The sequence below is a fragment of the Herpailurus yagouaroundi genome, unplaced genomic scaffold (assembly GCF_014898765.1).
Source record: "Herpailurus yagouaroundi ecotype Mexico unplaced genomic scaffold, PumYag 210, whole genome shotgun sequence".
In the NCBI taxonomy this organism is placed as follows: domain Eukaryota; kingdom Metazoa; phylum Chordata; class Mammalia; order Carnivora; family Felidae; genus Herpailurus; species Herpailurus yagouaroundi.
In genome coordinates, this window is record NW_024412441.1 from 20,746,936 (window position 1) to 20,762,661 (window position 15,726).

General features: G+C 45.9%; 1 protein-coding gene across 1 annotated transcript in view; it reads left to right on the forward strand.

The window, feature by feature from the left end:
- The first annotated feature begins 6 nt into the window (after positions 1-6).
- The window catches only part of NPAS2 (neuronal PAS domain protein 2), a 158,792-nt gene continuing 143,072 nt past the window's right edge, over positions 7-15,726 (forward strand). Inside the window, exon 1 of the mRNA XM_040454043.1 lies at positions 7-17. The gene's annotated coding sequence lies outside the window, so the exon portion shown is untranslated. The remainder of the gene's footprint in view (positions 18-15,726) is intronic.

Sequence of the window (15,726 nt, forward strand, 5' to 3'; positions counted from 1 at the left end):
CCCCGGCCAGCTCCGAGGTAAGGGGCCGCGCCCGGGGACGCGGGGAACCCGGGTTGGAAGTCCGTGAGCGCGGGGTCGCGGGACTCGGTCACCTGCTAGTCGGCGCGGTGAACGCGCGGGGCGGGGAGGGGCGCTCCGACACGGGGCTGCGCGGCGCGGGGGTCAGGGGCGTAGAATGTTGGGGCCCCACCCCCACCCCGGGTCCCGCCGCCCGGGACACCGCGTCTTGCGGGACTGCAGCGGCGGCCGGGCTGGTGTGCTCCGTGTGCCTCTCGCCATAGGAAGCAGAGGACGAGGCACCCCGAACCTCAGGATTTGGGGGAGCTCAGAGGATACTGTCAGGGTGGGTAGAAGCCGTGCCCAGGTAGCAGCCTGGAGGCTTGCCCAGTGGCCTCTCTGGGCCCCACTGCGCGCCTTCGCGAAGAGTGGGGAGCCGGGTAGCCCTGGAGGGTGCGGCGTGCGCGTCCCGGGCTCGCGATCTCTCTGGGTCCCTAGGTCGGAATTGTTTCCGGGCCCCATTGGGTACCTAGTCTGACCCAGCATGTTTAGAGAGCGTAGCCTTGCCACTGCTTCCCAGGTTAGATTCCGTCGAGTTGATTTGATAGGTGTGCCCCCTCCCCGGGCCGAGGAGGAAGGCACACCTTTGACCTTTCTATAGAGCTGCGCAGGGTCGTTAACCAGAGGGTAGGGACAGGTGCCAAGGTGCTAAATTAAAAACTAACCCGCTCCTCTGCCTGCCACTCTTTAACTGCTCAAGGTAAGAAAGTTTGTTTTCAGCCTTGTGATTCATAAATAATTAGTAACCAGTTTCGTAGATTAAGCAAGATGGAAACCTTAAAAATACATACGCACTTCCAGAAAGTCTAAAAACTCCCAAGGTTGTATCCGGGAGTCCTTAGTTCAGGAAGTTAAAAGCCTCGGGACTCAACAGGTGTTCAGAAGGGGTCCGAGAGGGGAGAGCTCTGCGTGTTTGTCTTTAGTACATGCTCCTTTGGTATCGTGCCCTAAATTCGTTGAATTTGTTGGCTTGATTCTTTACAGGTATTGAGTAGTTATTAACTTAAATAGCAAAGATGAACTCATCATTTATGATCATTTAGAACCCAAACCTTCTTTTCCTTAATAGGAGGGTTCTCCCCGTTAGGACTTGCCAGATAATTAGCTTTAAAGCAGTTCCTGGCAAGGTGCACTCTGTCCACGAACCTCTAACACTAACTTAGTACCTGACCAGTGAATTGACTGACTAATTATGGCTTGCATTAAAGCACAACTGCCCTTCTTGGGTGGGAGGCGCCGGTTCAAAATTCAAGGGCAAGTTCTAGCTCTTTCTATCACAAAGATTTCCTTAACGGGAGTGTTTGGCAAAAATAATCCCAAAATGTCTTTTAAAATAACCATCGAATAAATGAAATGTTTAAAAGCATTATTCTGACCAGGGCCACTATTTTGCAAAAGAGAAAAAAAAAATCTGTTTCATTACACAGCTAGCCCAGGACCCATAGAAGTATTGGCATTTCTCAGCAGTCTACTTAAAGATTTAGTTAAAAATAAAGTGTGCAACATAAAGACATTCAATAATTGTCTTCCATCTCCCAGAGAGATGCGGAGTGTGGCTTAAAACAATCGTAAATGTGCTGCTTTTAGCCATATTCTTCTTGGAAATGGATGCCTCTATTTATTTGCTGATCTGTCCCACTGTGCATGATCATAGAATTGGTTTTATTCCTACTATTCCCCAGAGTGACTCCTGCGGAGGTGAGAGAAGGGACTACATTCTAGAGGAAATATGTTATTAATAAAACGTTACCCCCCAAAGAGTTAACCATGCCAAGAAAAGAACCAAGTGAGGTTTTACTAATTAGTGTGATGAAAAAAATTCCTTGATATGATGACAGTGTTCAGATGGTGACTAAAAACTTCATCTTTATGTAGCAAATAACAATTGTTTTTAAGCTTCTTTGGTCCTTTTTGGAGTTTGGGTCCTTTTTAGTGTTTCTGGATGTTTAATAATGAAAACTCTAAAGATAACAAAAATGGTAAAAAAAATTACATCATCTGATGTATATCATTATGAAGTTGAATTTATCCCAGTTTTTAAACAATCTTTCTTAATTCTTGGTGATCTTTATAGGTGGGTCTTAACCCTGCCACTTGTTTTCAGATTGTAAATTCAAAATTAATGATTTGTTCAGATGACAATAATAATGCCTGCATACACATTTCATATCACCATCTGTATATGTTAACTTTTTCAAAGTCTTGCTCTTGAGCCTGAAGGACCGAAAGGGCTAAGTCCTTTTTCTTCCTTTTTAAATTTTTTTTTTCAACGTTTATTTATTTTTGGGACAGAAAGAGACAGAGCATGAATGGGGGAGGGTCAGAGAGAGAGGGAGACACAGAATCGGAAACAGGCTCCAGGCTCTGAGCCATCAGCCCAGAGCCTGACGCTAGGCTCGAACTCACAGACCGCGAGATCGTGACCTGGCTGAAGTCGGACGCTTAACCGACTGCGCCACCCAGGCGCCCCTTTTTTCTTCCTTTTTAAAACAAGTAGCTATCTTGTTCTTCACGTGAAAAGTCAGTTTTTCCATTGTGATCTGGACACTGATTGTCCCATGCTGGTCCCATGTAAGCGGTGACATCTCTTTCCCAAGAGAGGTCAAATTACAAGGTGTTGAAAATAGCCCAGTGACTCAGTATTCTTGGCTGCTGCACACCAAGGGTTTAATTGGCTGCATCAGAGAAGCATCTAATTGAGTTTCACATTTAAATAGTGGCAATGATACTTGATGCATTGTTTGCTTACACAAATGTTTAATTAGCATGCTCCTGATCTTCATTCTATTTGTAGCAAAGATGGGAGGTCAGGGACTGCTCATTCATATTCCCTGCAGCATCTCATCCCTATGAGGCCTTGTTCATAATAGATGCTCAATAAAGAGGTATAGGAAATGAGCTGAACCACTGATGAGAGTTATCCAAAGGTTAGAAATTTGTGAGTGCTAATAGGATACTTAACTAGGAGTAACTCTAGTTTAAATCTGATGATGATCAGTAGTACCTGAGAGCACTGAATAAACACTTGCTAAATGTGAACACTTGTTTTAAAAGGGGAATTTTTTTTGAATTCTCTGGCAATGGGGACCACTTGGCATTGCAAACAAAGTAATCTCTTAGGTAAAGTTCCCCCAAAGATCACTTGAACTTCTGCAGGTCCTAAAACAATGTGTGGTTTCCATTTGATGATTCAGAATAGAAAGGAGAGAGCTTAACTTCTACACTGGTGTGAGAAAAACAGTGTATTAAAGAGGGTGGGAGGTGTCAAGGATCACGCCTCAAACTTCATAGTGCGTGCAGTTTCCTGGGGACCTTGTTAGTACATGCTAAGCCAGCACATCTGGGTCGGGACCCAAGATACTGCATTTCTCACAAGCTACCATGCACTCTTGATGCTGTTGAAACACCAGCAAAGTTCTGGAATATACTTAATTCAGTTCAGCATATGTTTACTGAACATCTACTACATGGTAGGCCCAGGCAATGGAAAAATAAAGAACGTGGGTCCTCTCTCCCCTCTCATCAAGCAGCTGACTAGATGAGGAAGAGAGAAGGATTCTTTCTAGACCAAAAATGAGGTCCTGGACCAGAGAATGGGCCCAGAAAAGGGGGTTTTCTGATAGGGCTTCTACTTTGCTGACCTTGACCTCTATCTAGTCTTCTTGGAATGGAAAGCTTTGTGATCTGGCAGAAAATAACCTGCAAATGTTGAAATCAGACAGACCTGGGATAGCCTCCCTGCTCAGCTATCGTGTGACCTGGAGCAACCTTTTTTTAACCTCTTTGAGCCTCAGTGTCCTGGTCAGAAAAAGGGTGGGAATAATGCTTCACTGGTCAGGCTGCTAGGATTACCAGAATGATTGCTTTCATTACTGTCAGTGGGAAAGGGGGGGGGGGGGGGGTAGGCAAGAGAAAGGAGAGGTTCCTAAAATATTTTTCTATGTAGTTCACCAATTAGAAATTCGATTTGGTCAACCAGCAAACCCCAGGCAAGCAGTAGAGAACCAGGCTAGGGCTGGAGGGTGGGCAGCTGTGGAAGTTAATCAGAGGCAAAACGGAATTATCAGGAGCACGCACATCTCCACTCTTCTCCTGCAGTGCCCTGGCTTCTGGTTAGCCTTGGTGACACCCTGCTAGCAATATATTTACCTGAGGGTGTTCCTGGAGCCTAGCCTTTAGGTTCCAGTGATCAAGACCAACTGGTGTTTGTACAGTCAGGCACTCCTTTAAAAATCTGATTCAGAGGGAAGGGCAAGTGCCTCCCCTCTTTGAGGGGCACTGGTGCATTCCCTGGCAAAGCACTTTTAAGGAAGGATTAAGCCATGAGCAGACTTGCGGGGGGGGGGGGGGCCCGAGGAGAGAATGAGCGGGAGAGAGAGGGAGGGAGAGGGAGAGACCTTTCCCATCTAGCTGAGTTAGCTGAAATTAGTGCAGGGTGTGTCCGAGTTCATCAAGCAGATGTTTTATACTTTAGGCTATGAGATGATTGTTTCCTCTTGACATCCAGGGAAGATGGATATTCCAAGGCAGTGATCTCTATCACTCTGATCTTAGGAGGGGTAATCTGGGTGGCCCTCAAAATACTTCAACATTGCTCTACTTTTATATATATATAATATATAAGATATATATAATATGTAAGATATATACTATGTAAGATATATATAATATATAAGATATATGTAGTATATGTATTAGAGTTCCATTTATTATTTGCAAAGGAGATTTTACTGCTGTCATTCCAGCTCCGTGCCTCCCCACCTAAAATAAACCTTGAAAACCAAGTTGTAAGAGAATGCCAATGGCCTTTTGATGTGTGGGGGGAGGAAAAGCAGAGGAATGACTGGAGCCAAGGCAGTCCTGCGGGTGGGGTAGAGGGGTAACAAGGAGGCAAAGGAGGGCAGCAAGCATCTGAGCACCCAGAATGGAGGTTAGAGCAGTGGCAGGGGCAGAGGGTGGGAGGTAGGAGCCAGGGACCCAACTTTGTAGACTCTGCTGCTGTGCAGAAAGCTGTGGAGGATTATGCCCCTGGGTCTTTGAAAATCATCCAGGCTTCCAGTAGACACAAGCCCATCTAAAGGAAGGTAAGGGGTGCCTGGGTGGCTCATTTGGTTAACCATTGGACTCCTGATTTCCACTCAGGTCATGATTTCACAGTTTGTGGATTCAAGTCCTGCATCAGGCTCTGCACTGGCAGTGCTGAGCCTGCTTGGGAATCCTCTCTCTTGCTGTCTCTGCTTCTCTGCCCCTTGCATGTCTGCTCTCTCTCTCAAAATAAATAAACTTTAGGGGTGCCTGCATGGCTCAGTTGGTTGAGTGTCCAACTTTGGCTCAGGTCATGATCTCACAGTTTGTGAGTTTGAGCCCCACGTAGGGCTGTGTGCTGACAACTTGGAGACTGGAACCTGCTTCGGATTCTGTGTCTCTGTCTCTCTCTGTCTCTCTCTCTCAAAAATAAACATTAAAAATAAGTAAAGAAACTTTAAAAAAAGAAAAGGAAGGTGAATGACAGAGCTAAGCAGCATTATTCTTCCAGCCTCTTCTGAACCAAAAATGGTAGTGCACAATTTCATGAAGAATATTTGTGCCCCTTGATCATCAGGATATGGAGGAGAATGTGTTTAAATTATCATTTTTATGTCATAAAAGTATATTTAATTTTTGGAAAGCCTAGCAAAGAGTGAAGAAGATGGAGATTACCTGCAACCTCAAGGTGTATTTCCTTTCAGTCTTTTTTTTCTATACATTAAATTTTTTTAATGTTAGATATTTTTAAAATATGTATGAATAATCTCATAAAAATTTCAAATAATCAGGACCATTTCTAGTAAAAAGATGACCTTCACAGTCTGTGTCGTATGTAAGTGTCATTCCCCTTTTTCTGCCTAGCAGAAACCTGGTTTTGCTCCTGAGTCTACCCTCCCTGGTCCATATGTCTCAGGAGTAAATCCTGATTGGCCAAAGCTACCCAAGTGAGCCTACCATTCTTGCCAGTGATTGGCTCAGCACAAGCATGTGGACTTTGTCCCGGCCAATGAAGCATGAGGGTGGGTTACTGGGCCTTCAAATCAGGCAAGGAGGGAAGCAGCCCTTTTCTTCTGGATATGCGATGCCTGTAAGTGGGGCAACCATCAGCCCCCAGAGCAGGCTAGGCCAGGTCCCAGCTGACCTGCCAAAGAATGCAAAGGTGAAGAATTGGACTCCATAGTGCCCTTAGCCTTCTGAATTACCCAGCGAGGAGTCTCTGCTTTGCGATGTTTGGGAGATCCTGAAACTGTCCTGACCACGTAAAGCGGGTCAAGTTAGGTTTTTGTTAGTTGTAGCCAGAAGCATCATAACCGATGCACCACATACCTCTCCACCCTTCTCAGGAGATGAACTTGGGGGTGTAGTCTGCTAGTCATTTTCTGGTGCATTTACATATATATACCCATATATGTATGTCTTCTTTTTAAACAGAACTTATCCCATGACTTTTATGTAGCGACTTTTTTTGGCATGAGAATTTTTTGGGTCATTTCTTATATCTACTTCATTCTTTTTAAAGGCTACATAGTCATACCGAGGAGTACGGCCGACACATAATTTAACTCGTTGTTAAACACTTACTGTGCTTTGTTTCCACTTCTTTACTATTACATTCCATGTTGTCTTAACTTCCTTATCTGTGTATCTTTGGGTACATTCCAAGTTTTTCTAAGTCAAGGGGTTACTAGGAGGGGATTCCTGAGTAGAGGGGCACATCTGTTGGAAATATGGATAGATGCTGCCAAGTGGATGACTCAAACAGCTGTATCCATGCCCTTTCCCACCCACCCACCCATGTCTTAACCAACACCACACATTACCAGTCTCTTGAATTTCTTTTATGCATTTTCCCATGCTTGACGTAATGCTGGTTTTCTATTCTGGTTGCTTGCCTTAATCTGAGCATAGGCATTTCCCCATGTCATTAAATATTCCATGCAAATATAATTTTAATGGCCGCATGATAGTTCATGATAGTCATTTTTGAAGTATTCCAGTGGTTTGTGAGGACACAAAAGAAAATAGTGGAAGTTGAGGCTTTCCATAAAAAATAAGGAGACCTGATCAACCTTGCAGTCATCTCAAAAGAGCCCTGAAAATGGTATTAGGAGACATACCCCTTCAGTGATCTGTTTCCAAGAAAACTCTTGAGGAGATGGCTTTCCATAAGACAGCAGGCTGCCTCAAGCATTTCTAAGAAGCTTTACTGTTTCTGGGATCAAAGGGTTTACACCCTGACCGACATTCTTTCTCTGAATGTACAGGAGTCACTTAAACAAATACTTTGTGCCTGACGCATAGCTGAAATGTGAGTTTGTTGTAGTCTTTGAAATTTTCCGCTTCTGCCAGGGAAGACAGGAAAGCAAATGGGATAGATGAAATTCATAAAAGATGTTCATCATGTTTTTTCCTCTTCTTAATTCAGAGAGGAAAATCTAATGTTTCCAGGAAGTTCCTGGGGATAGGACAATTGCATTTCCAGTCTTGGTCCTCTTTGTAGGCCTACAGTGCTTTGGGGAGCAGTTCAGATTTGTCTTTAGTGCTTAGAAAAGTCCAGTATTTTTTCAATTTCAGAACTAGATAGCTTCAATTTTCCACTGTTCCGTTTCACAAGATTAAGGCCTATTTGGAAATAGGCAGCAGGATAGATGTACACAGTGCAGTGTGAGTGTTCAGCCTGCCTGCTGATGCTGTGAGGGAGGTGGGTGGGCATTGCTTTGTAGCGGGAGAAGAGTTTTGGAGGATGTGGGTTTGCGGGGCAGGGAGGAGCCCATCCAAATGGGGTGTTTGCCGCATCAGCGCTTCCCTTCATGCCATCAATGAAAGACACAGCCTGCAGTTCAGTCATCACTCACTACATGAGATGCCTGATTTTCTGCAGATGGTGATCTAATAAAACTGAGGAAAACTTTAAAATCCCAGTTTTGGTGTGTGTTTGAGGTTGGAGTGGGGGCAGGCGTGTTAGGTGGAATGGTACCAAGAACGATTGCTGTATAGCTCTGGAATATCCGTTCATCTTAAGACCCAAAACAGAGATCGTTGCTGAGCTCGCCAAGGCTTTAATGGTCGGGGAGGATTTTATTTTTATGGCTTCGCCTCCCTTCCCCTTCACAGCGGTTGTTGGAGAGAGAGATGCATTCACAGCAGATTTGCGTGGCAGTTTTGAAGAGGTTTTATGATCTCTCGAGTTAGAGAACTTGTTTCTATTTCCAATCATAATGCAGTCCTTGGCTGGTAATAATCTCTAGGATTTCTGGCTCAGGACAAACTGATTTCATGTGAGGTAAGGAAGCTTCTTGCGTTGGAGCTGCTTCTGGGGCTTTCCCTCAATGCTTCCACTCTTGGCCTCTGTCTCTCAGTTCCCTATCCTGGATGGCCGGGTGGTCTCATCCCATGTGGTCCTGGGATCATGGGAGCACTTGCCACACTTGTTATGGAAGCACTTCCGGAATTGATGGTTCGCTTAGCACACACCGGGTTTACTAAGTGGAGCTGGGGTGACGGTGGGGGACACAGCTCATAAAAGACCTCCACCCTTGGACTGTCTTCTGTACTTATATCTGATCAAGAAAGGCACTGCTTGAGATTGTGTCTGAAGAAGCCCAGTACCCCTCGATTTAGCGTTATACACGGCCTCGATGGAAACAGTGCCCTCCCCTGCATTACACATCCCATTCTCAACTTCCACCTTCTTTGCTGTCATTCACCACTCTCCCCATGCCCCACCCCCTTCCCCAAGCAAGCAGACTCTTAGCTCCTGGCCCCCCTTGTCCCTCACTCACTCTCTAGTGAGCCATGGGGTACTCCCTGGCAGGGCCCCCAGCTGCTACTCTGTGTCAGTCCGGTCTTGGACACAGCCACCAACATCAGCGCCCCTGTCCATACGTGTGTGTGTCATCCTGGGCCTGGGCTCAGGCTGGGTTCGTGAGCCCCCCAGGATGCCTAGCACCTCATAGGAGGAGGGTGGGTAGGTGTGCAAAGTGTGCTGTGGACAGGGTGAGGGAAGAACCTGTACTGGCTCCTGACTGCCACACACGACAGATGTGACCCACTCAACAGCGTCTAAGGAAACATGACAGCGCCCTGCTCCTTCCATGGGGCCTCAGAGCAATCCATGTCTGCCTCCCCACCTGGGGGCAACTCCTCAGTCACCCTGGCCCCTGAGTTCTTTGGAAACCTGCTCCACACACTCACCGGGGCAGTTTCCTGGCTGTTCCTGCCCTGGCACTTGTTTGCTCTTGCTTGGCCAGGGCCTGTTGCGCTGGCCACACAACTTCAGGAGCACCATTCATTCTCCCTTGTGCCGTGAAAATAGCCATGCTTAGCAGCCAGTGTGGCTCCAGTGTGCGCCACATTTGTTTGGATTCCTGCTGTTTGGTGTATGTGGAGTTACAAGGTGGGAAGAGTCTGTTACTCTTCCCACTGTACGGTGGGTTTCTTCTCTCTTTTGTCTCTCCATGGCTGGGCTAGTGGCATTCTCTAAGCACGTGATGAGACTGTTCCAGCTAACCTGCCCCAGAGACCTGCACTGGCCCCTTACTGGCTAAGACCTGGAAAATAGTGGGGGTGCCTAACGAAAAAGACATCATGCTTCAGATTTTTTTTAATGTCTATTTATTTTTGAGAGAGTTTAAGTGGGGGTGGGTTGGGGAGAGGGGCAGAAAGAGAGAGGGACAGAGGATCTGAAGTGGCCCCTGCGCTGAAAGCAGTGAGCCCAATGCGGGGCTCGAACTCATGACCTCGAGATCATGGCCTGAGCTGAAGTCGGAGGCTCAACCGACTGAGCCACCCAGGTGCCCCACCCTTGCTTACATTTTTAAAAGAAGAATAGTTCCTTTTGTGTTCCCCGTTTCTGTGAAGTTGTGCTGTGTTGGCGTGAGTTGGCTGTTCCCAGTGGCCAGCTGTTTAACCCCTGTGTACAAAATCTCCTGTTTCCTTTTTGCTGTGTGTCTAAGTATGTATGTAGCTCTATTAAGCACCAGAGTCTCATTTCCTAGTTTGTGCCACTTGGGGTAGTATCATTAGGATGAACCTACTTGAGGCTGTGTTTGTGTTTTCTGGCAGCTTGGGTTTGACAGCTCTTGTGTGTATTGCAGCCTGTTTATAGGAGATACCTATAAAAACATTCAGCCTTTTCCTTGGCTATGGCAGTGTTGACCTATGACCTGACTTTAAATCAGAGCATGTGAGTGGCCATCGCCATGGAGGCGGGCAGCATTTTAAATGGTTTGATGAATGCAGCTTGTGGCCCGTAGCAGGAAGCCTTGGCAGCCTGACATGGTCACTGTGGCCAAGTGAACTTGGCAAGTCACAGACACCCCAAAACAGAGCCTCTTCATCCATAAAAAGGAGGTATTCATACTAAACAGTCGATATCAAGAGGAGAGATGTCCATAACAATGAGAAGTAGTAGTCATCTTTTTATCACTCCCTGCTGGGACCAGCTCATCCCTCAGACTGCCCACACACCACCACTGCCCCCAGTAAATGCCAGCCTCAAGGTAATTTCTTAATGAAGGAAGTCCTTGCTTTTTTCAGACAAGGTACACGCTAGCAATTAAAGACACAGTATATCCCAGTGTTCTCTTAAAAGCTAACGTCATGGGAAAAAATGAAATACTCAAACTATAGAAGCCAAACACAGTGTCTTGGCAGATGCTTGGGGTTGCACACTTTGCTTTCAAAAGCTTTTCCCGTTTCTAAGAACAAAGTAGCCTGATAACCTTTTGTGTCTGAAAATTCGGTCTAAGTCAAATAGACTCTGTGGATTCCCGTGGATTCTAAGATCTTATGGGATGTATGGGGCATCTCACCATGATAAATATGACATGTGCTGTTTCTTCTGACCTCCTGTTTTTTCTAAAGAGGGTTGGCCTGCAGCCGTAGGGCTTAGCTCTGACCACCTGGAAGGACCCCGTTACTTTTCTCCTATGTCACAATCCCCTAAGGAGCAAGAAACCATCTGATTTTCAATGGAAATGGGAGTTTACTCTTTGGATTGGACGCACAGACACACACAAAGATACATACACACCCTGATTTTGGTTAATAAGCTGCTTTTGCAATGGAAGGAGAAGGACCTACAATGGACTGAATGTTTGTGTCCCCCTAAAATTCATATGGTGAAACCCCAAGTCCCAGTGTGACAGTATTAGGAGGTGGGGCCTTTGGAAGGTGATTAGGTCATGAGGGTGGAGTCCTCATGGATGAGAGTCACGTCCTTGTAAGAAGAGGCTGGAGAGCTAGCTAGCCCTGGCCATGCCGTGTGAGGAGACAAGAAAAGGCCCCCATCTGCAACCAGGAAGAAGATTCTCACCAGAACTGACTGTCCTGGCATCCTGATCTTGGACTTGCAGCCTCCAGCACTGTGGGAAATAAATGTCTGTTGTTTAAGCCACTCAGTATATGGTAATTTGTTACAGTAGCCAGAATAGACTAAGACAGGACCTCAGCGATCCTCATGTTTTCCAGATGAAAATGAGAGGTTGCAAAAGCCAAGGGTCCTTTCCCGGCTCCCAGAACTCGCAGGTCCTGCAGCCAGGCAGGCCTGCTGACCCATTCCAGAAGGTTCAGTGCTTCCCTTTCTCTGCTGAGGCCTGAGCATGATGCCTCTCCGGCTGAAATCCAGTCAGTCAGCAAGAATGAGGCTCCCCCTGGCCTCAGCCAGTGCACTCACCGCCCTGAAATCCTGGGAGGGAACATGGTAGTCCAAATGACCAGCCGGCTTCCCCCCAACCATTGTCTTATCTCTCCCTGTGTGCTGTGCAGCCCGCTCTCTGACATGAGCACAATAAGATAAGGAAGCCAGCGTCCTGGGGCAGCCTGGAACAGGGAGAAACAAACACAAGGCTGGACACAGACTGTCCACTTTGACTTCTGGAACCCACTCACTCTTGTGGGCACTGACATCCAACTTCCTTCCAGATAAGCAGAATAAAAGCACAAAGCTCACTGGTGTCTGTGATGAAGAATGAGATGCCCCTTGAACAACTTCTGATAGTGCTTCTCATGCATGGGGGCGCAGGGTCAACAGTAGGAGCTTCCCCCTGCACATTTTGTATCCCAAAGCTTTGTCACTGCCACCCCATGGGCATCTCATTGTCATTTTTTCCATAATAAATTAGGCAGCATAAACTATCATTAGGCCTAGGGGTTAGGGAGGGGCTACACCCAACTGTCACCGTCCCACACATTAGCTCCTTTGATTCGACAACCGTCTCTGGAGGGAGCACTATTTTATTCCCATTTTACAACTATGATACCAAGGCACAGAGATGTTAAGTGATGTGCTTGGGGCCATTCAGAGCAAGCACTTGAATGTAGCCCTTTAAAGAAGGACCAAAAATAGAACGTCCAGTTTTTGTTTACTTTTTCTGAAATGCCACTTCTAAGAAGATAGGATGTGTCTAAAACAAAGCGAGCATCTTGAACATGACTTCTGTAGCTTACGCGGCTGTCCTGAGCGTGAGGTTGTTGTGCGGTGGCTGGGTTCACCCTGTGGTTTGACAACAACTCCGATTTGTTGTCCGAGTTCAACCCGGCCCTCAGGAAGAGGAGACTGCGTGTCAAAGGCCATAAAGAAGGAAAGCTGGCAGGAAAAGCGTTTTTAGGGCAAAATCGTTATTCTGTTCTTTGCCATCTTTTAGTAGCTAACCTGCTTTTCAAAATTATTTCTTTAGCTGTAATAAGTACTGTTAAATCAGGACACTCCTTGTGTCTTTCCTCATTTTCTCTGGAGTCAGGTATGTCTTTCTTTAGCTGAGAGCAACAGAGAAGTCAGCATGAAAAGGTCAGGGCCAGCTAGCACTTTTGTGAAACATCATTTCACCTGAGTCTCATCAACCCCGGGGCCTAGAGAACCAGCAGCTGACTGGTTGGTGGAGAAGCCTCCCCCAAATCACCCAGGGTTCACCCAGAGTGTGTTTTCCCACATGCTTCCCCTCCACATGGAAGTGTGAACCTCAGCACTCAGTGAATGTGAAGGAAAATACATGCAGGCAAGGTATTGAAGAGTTTTTTTTTTTTTTTAATTTTTAACATTTATTTATTTTTGAAAGAGAGAGAGAGTGAGAGAGAACGAGTGGGGAAGGGGCAGAGAGAGGGAGTATCGGAGGCAGGCTCCACGCTGTTAGCACAGAGCCCAATCTGGGGCTTGAACTCTTGAACTGTGAGATCCTGACCTGAGCCCAAATCTAGAGTCAGCTGCTTAACTGAGCCACCCGGACACCCCCAAGGTATTGAAGAGTTTTGAATAACAGGGTTTAACTCCTGGCGGGGGCACCTGTGAAGCGGCTCCCCTCCCTCTGCCAGCTTTGGGTGGCTGTGGGCCCAGGTGTTGGGCTCGTCTTGGGGGTGGAGCCCCCTCGAGGAGCCCTGTCAGATCACTTGGGTCTCTGTCTTGCTGCTCCCACCACTGATAGAATCAGAAGCAGAAGCCCAAATGAACATCAGTAAGGTCATTCAGTCTATCCCATGATTGGCATACGTGGGCACACACATGAAATCGGATTCATTCTAGTCCCTGTTTGTACCACACCCACACCAAAGAGGCAGGATTAGCCATCCAGGACCTTCTCGCAATGAGTGTTATTATGCTGATGTGATAAATGTTTCTTTTGTCACCAGAATCCTTTCATAACATCCATCTGATTTATTCTGGGCTGCGTATTATTTCAGAGAGTTCTAAAACAAACTGATTTAGGATGGTTTTTCAGTTATGGAGAGTTAAATTTGTGCCTTGGATGATGACGACAGGGGATGGAGGGGTTGGGATTGCTTCTTTTCATGTCTGGCCGTGAATTTATATGAGTAGGAGTTAACTCTTATTGAAGGGGCACTTGAGTTCTGATCACACAGGTAGGTTGTACAGGTCAATTTCCTCCTTCATCCATTCCACATATGCAGAATTTTGGTGTCTCGGTTTCAACATTTCTCTGGTTCTTCGGTGTTGCCTTTTGCTCCTAACATGAAGTCACGTCCCCAGGCCACAAGAGCAGTGTCAGAAGAAAGAGAGGTATGGGGTTTGGGAGGAATAGTTCTTTCCATCTTTCTCAGATGGGGGAAAGTGGGGTTGGAACTATGGAAGAACTTTAGAAAGAATATGAGGTGAGGTCTGTAAATTCTGAAATGTGGTATTCCTCTTAGTTCTGGGGCAGATTTTTCAGATTTTTAATTTTCCAATTAAAAACAACAGTACCTTTGAGCATTTTAGTATAGCTTAACTGGTGGCAGCACTTGTATTGCTAATTCTAGTAAATTATGATGCTCACAGACACCTGAGTCATTTGGCTAGGCCCCCCTCATCCTTCCAGAAGTTATTAGTGTTCTAGGGCAAACCTCGTATCCCAAGGAGATTCTTTCCACCCAAAGTAGAAGCATGAATTCACCTGAATTCAGGCAGAGGAGATAATTGATTCCAATACCTTGGGGCCCATACTGGATCTATTTTATATTCTGTCTAAAAGTTAGGCTGTAAAATGCCATATTTACCCCAATGTCCTATTCTCTATATTATACCTAACCACAGGTTTCCAGCCTTAAGATAAACAAATTGCATTTTGCTTTCGCAATTTCCTCTTTCCGTAACTATCAGGAAACTTCTGGGAAATCTGTGGGGTTAGCTTCTAATCTGCTAGAACAGTCTTATCCCCAGCTTTGAATCTTATGGCAGTCTCCCCAAGAGGAGAGTCGGGGTTGTGGAGCTGAAAGAGAGCTCAGAGGTCAGGCCACCAGGACCATCATTTTACAGAAGGGGAAACTGAGGCTGGGGTTTGGTGATGGCAGAGCCCAGCACAGAAATAGGTCTTCAGCCTCCTGGCACAAGGTCATCATCCACCCTATCCCATGCCTCACTTTACCTGTCTTTCCATGCAGGTGCTGACCATTTTACAAATAGGAACAGGATTGTAGTGAAATAAAAGACAAATATACAGTATATTTCAAGTCCCCAGAATGCCACCATTGGCTTACCTTATTATTATGATTCCCATAAGTTGTAACGGTAAACATTTAAAATTTGCTTTTCATGGTTGTATGCACTGATTTCACTTCTTTGCCTTGAAGATGAATTTGCATAGTTAGTGGGTTGAGATGGACAGACCAGTGCAGGGCCAGGAGACCCCTGCTCTAGCCCCTTGTAGCCATGGGGGAGTACTTCATTTCTGAGAAGTTGAGAATATGAGGCCCATCTTCCAAAAAGCATTTGTGTGGTGATCAAATGAATCAATTGATGGTGAACACATTCTTTTTTTTTTTTAATATTTATTTATTTTTGAGAGAGAGAGAGAAAGAGCATAAGTAGAGGAGGGGCAGAGAGAGAGAGAGACAGAATCTGAAGCAGGCTCCAGGCTCTGAGCTGTCAGCACAGTCCCATGCGGGGCTTGAAACCATGAACCCATGAACCAACTGAGCCACCCAGGCACCCCAAGGGTGAACACATTCTAAAAATAGTTAGTGCCTGAGAAATGCAAGGGATGCCTCTATCCACTGCTTTGGAGATGTTATTTTTTAATATGCAAAAAAAAAAATTAAGTTTTAGATTTGTTTTTGTGGTTTAATGCAGATTATTTTTATGGTCCTTCCAATAACAGAGATCTCCTTCCATTTCCTTTTATCCAAGATCGACACCAAGTGTGTCTAGAA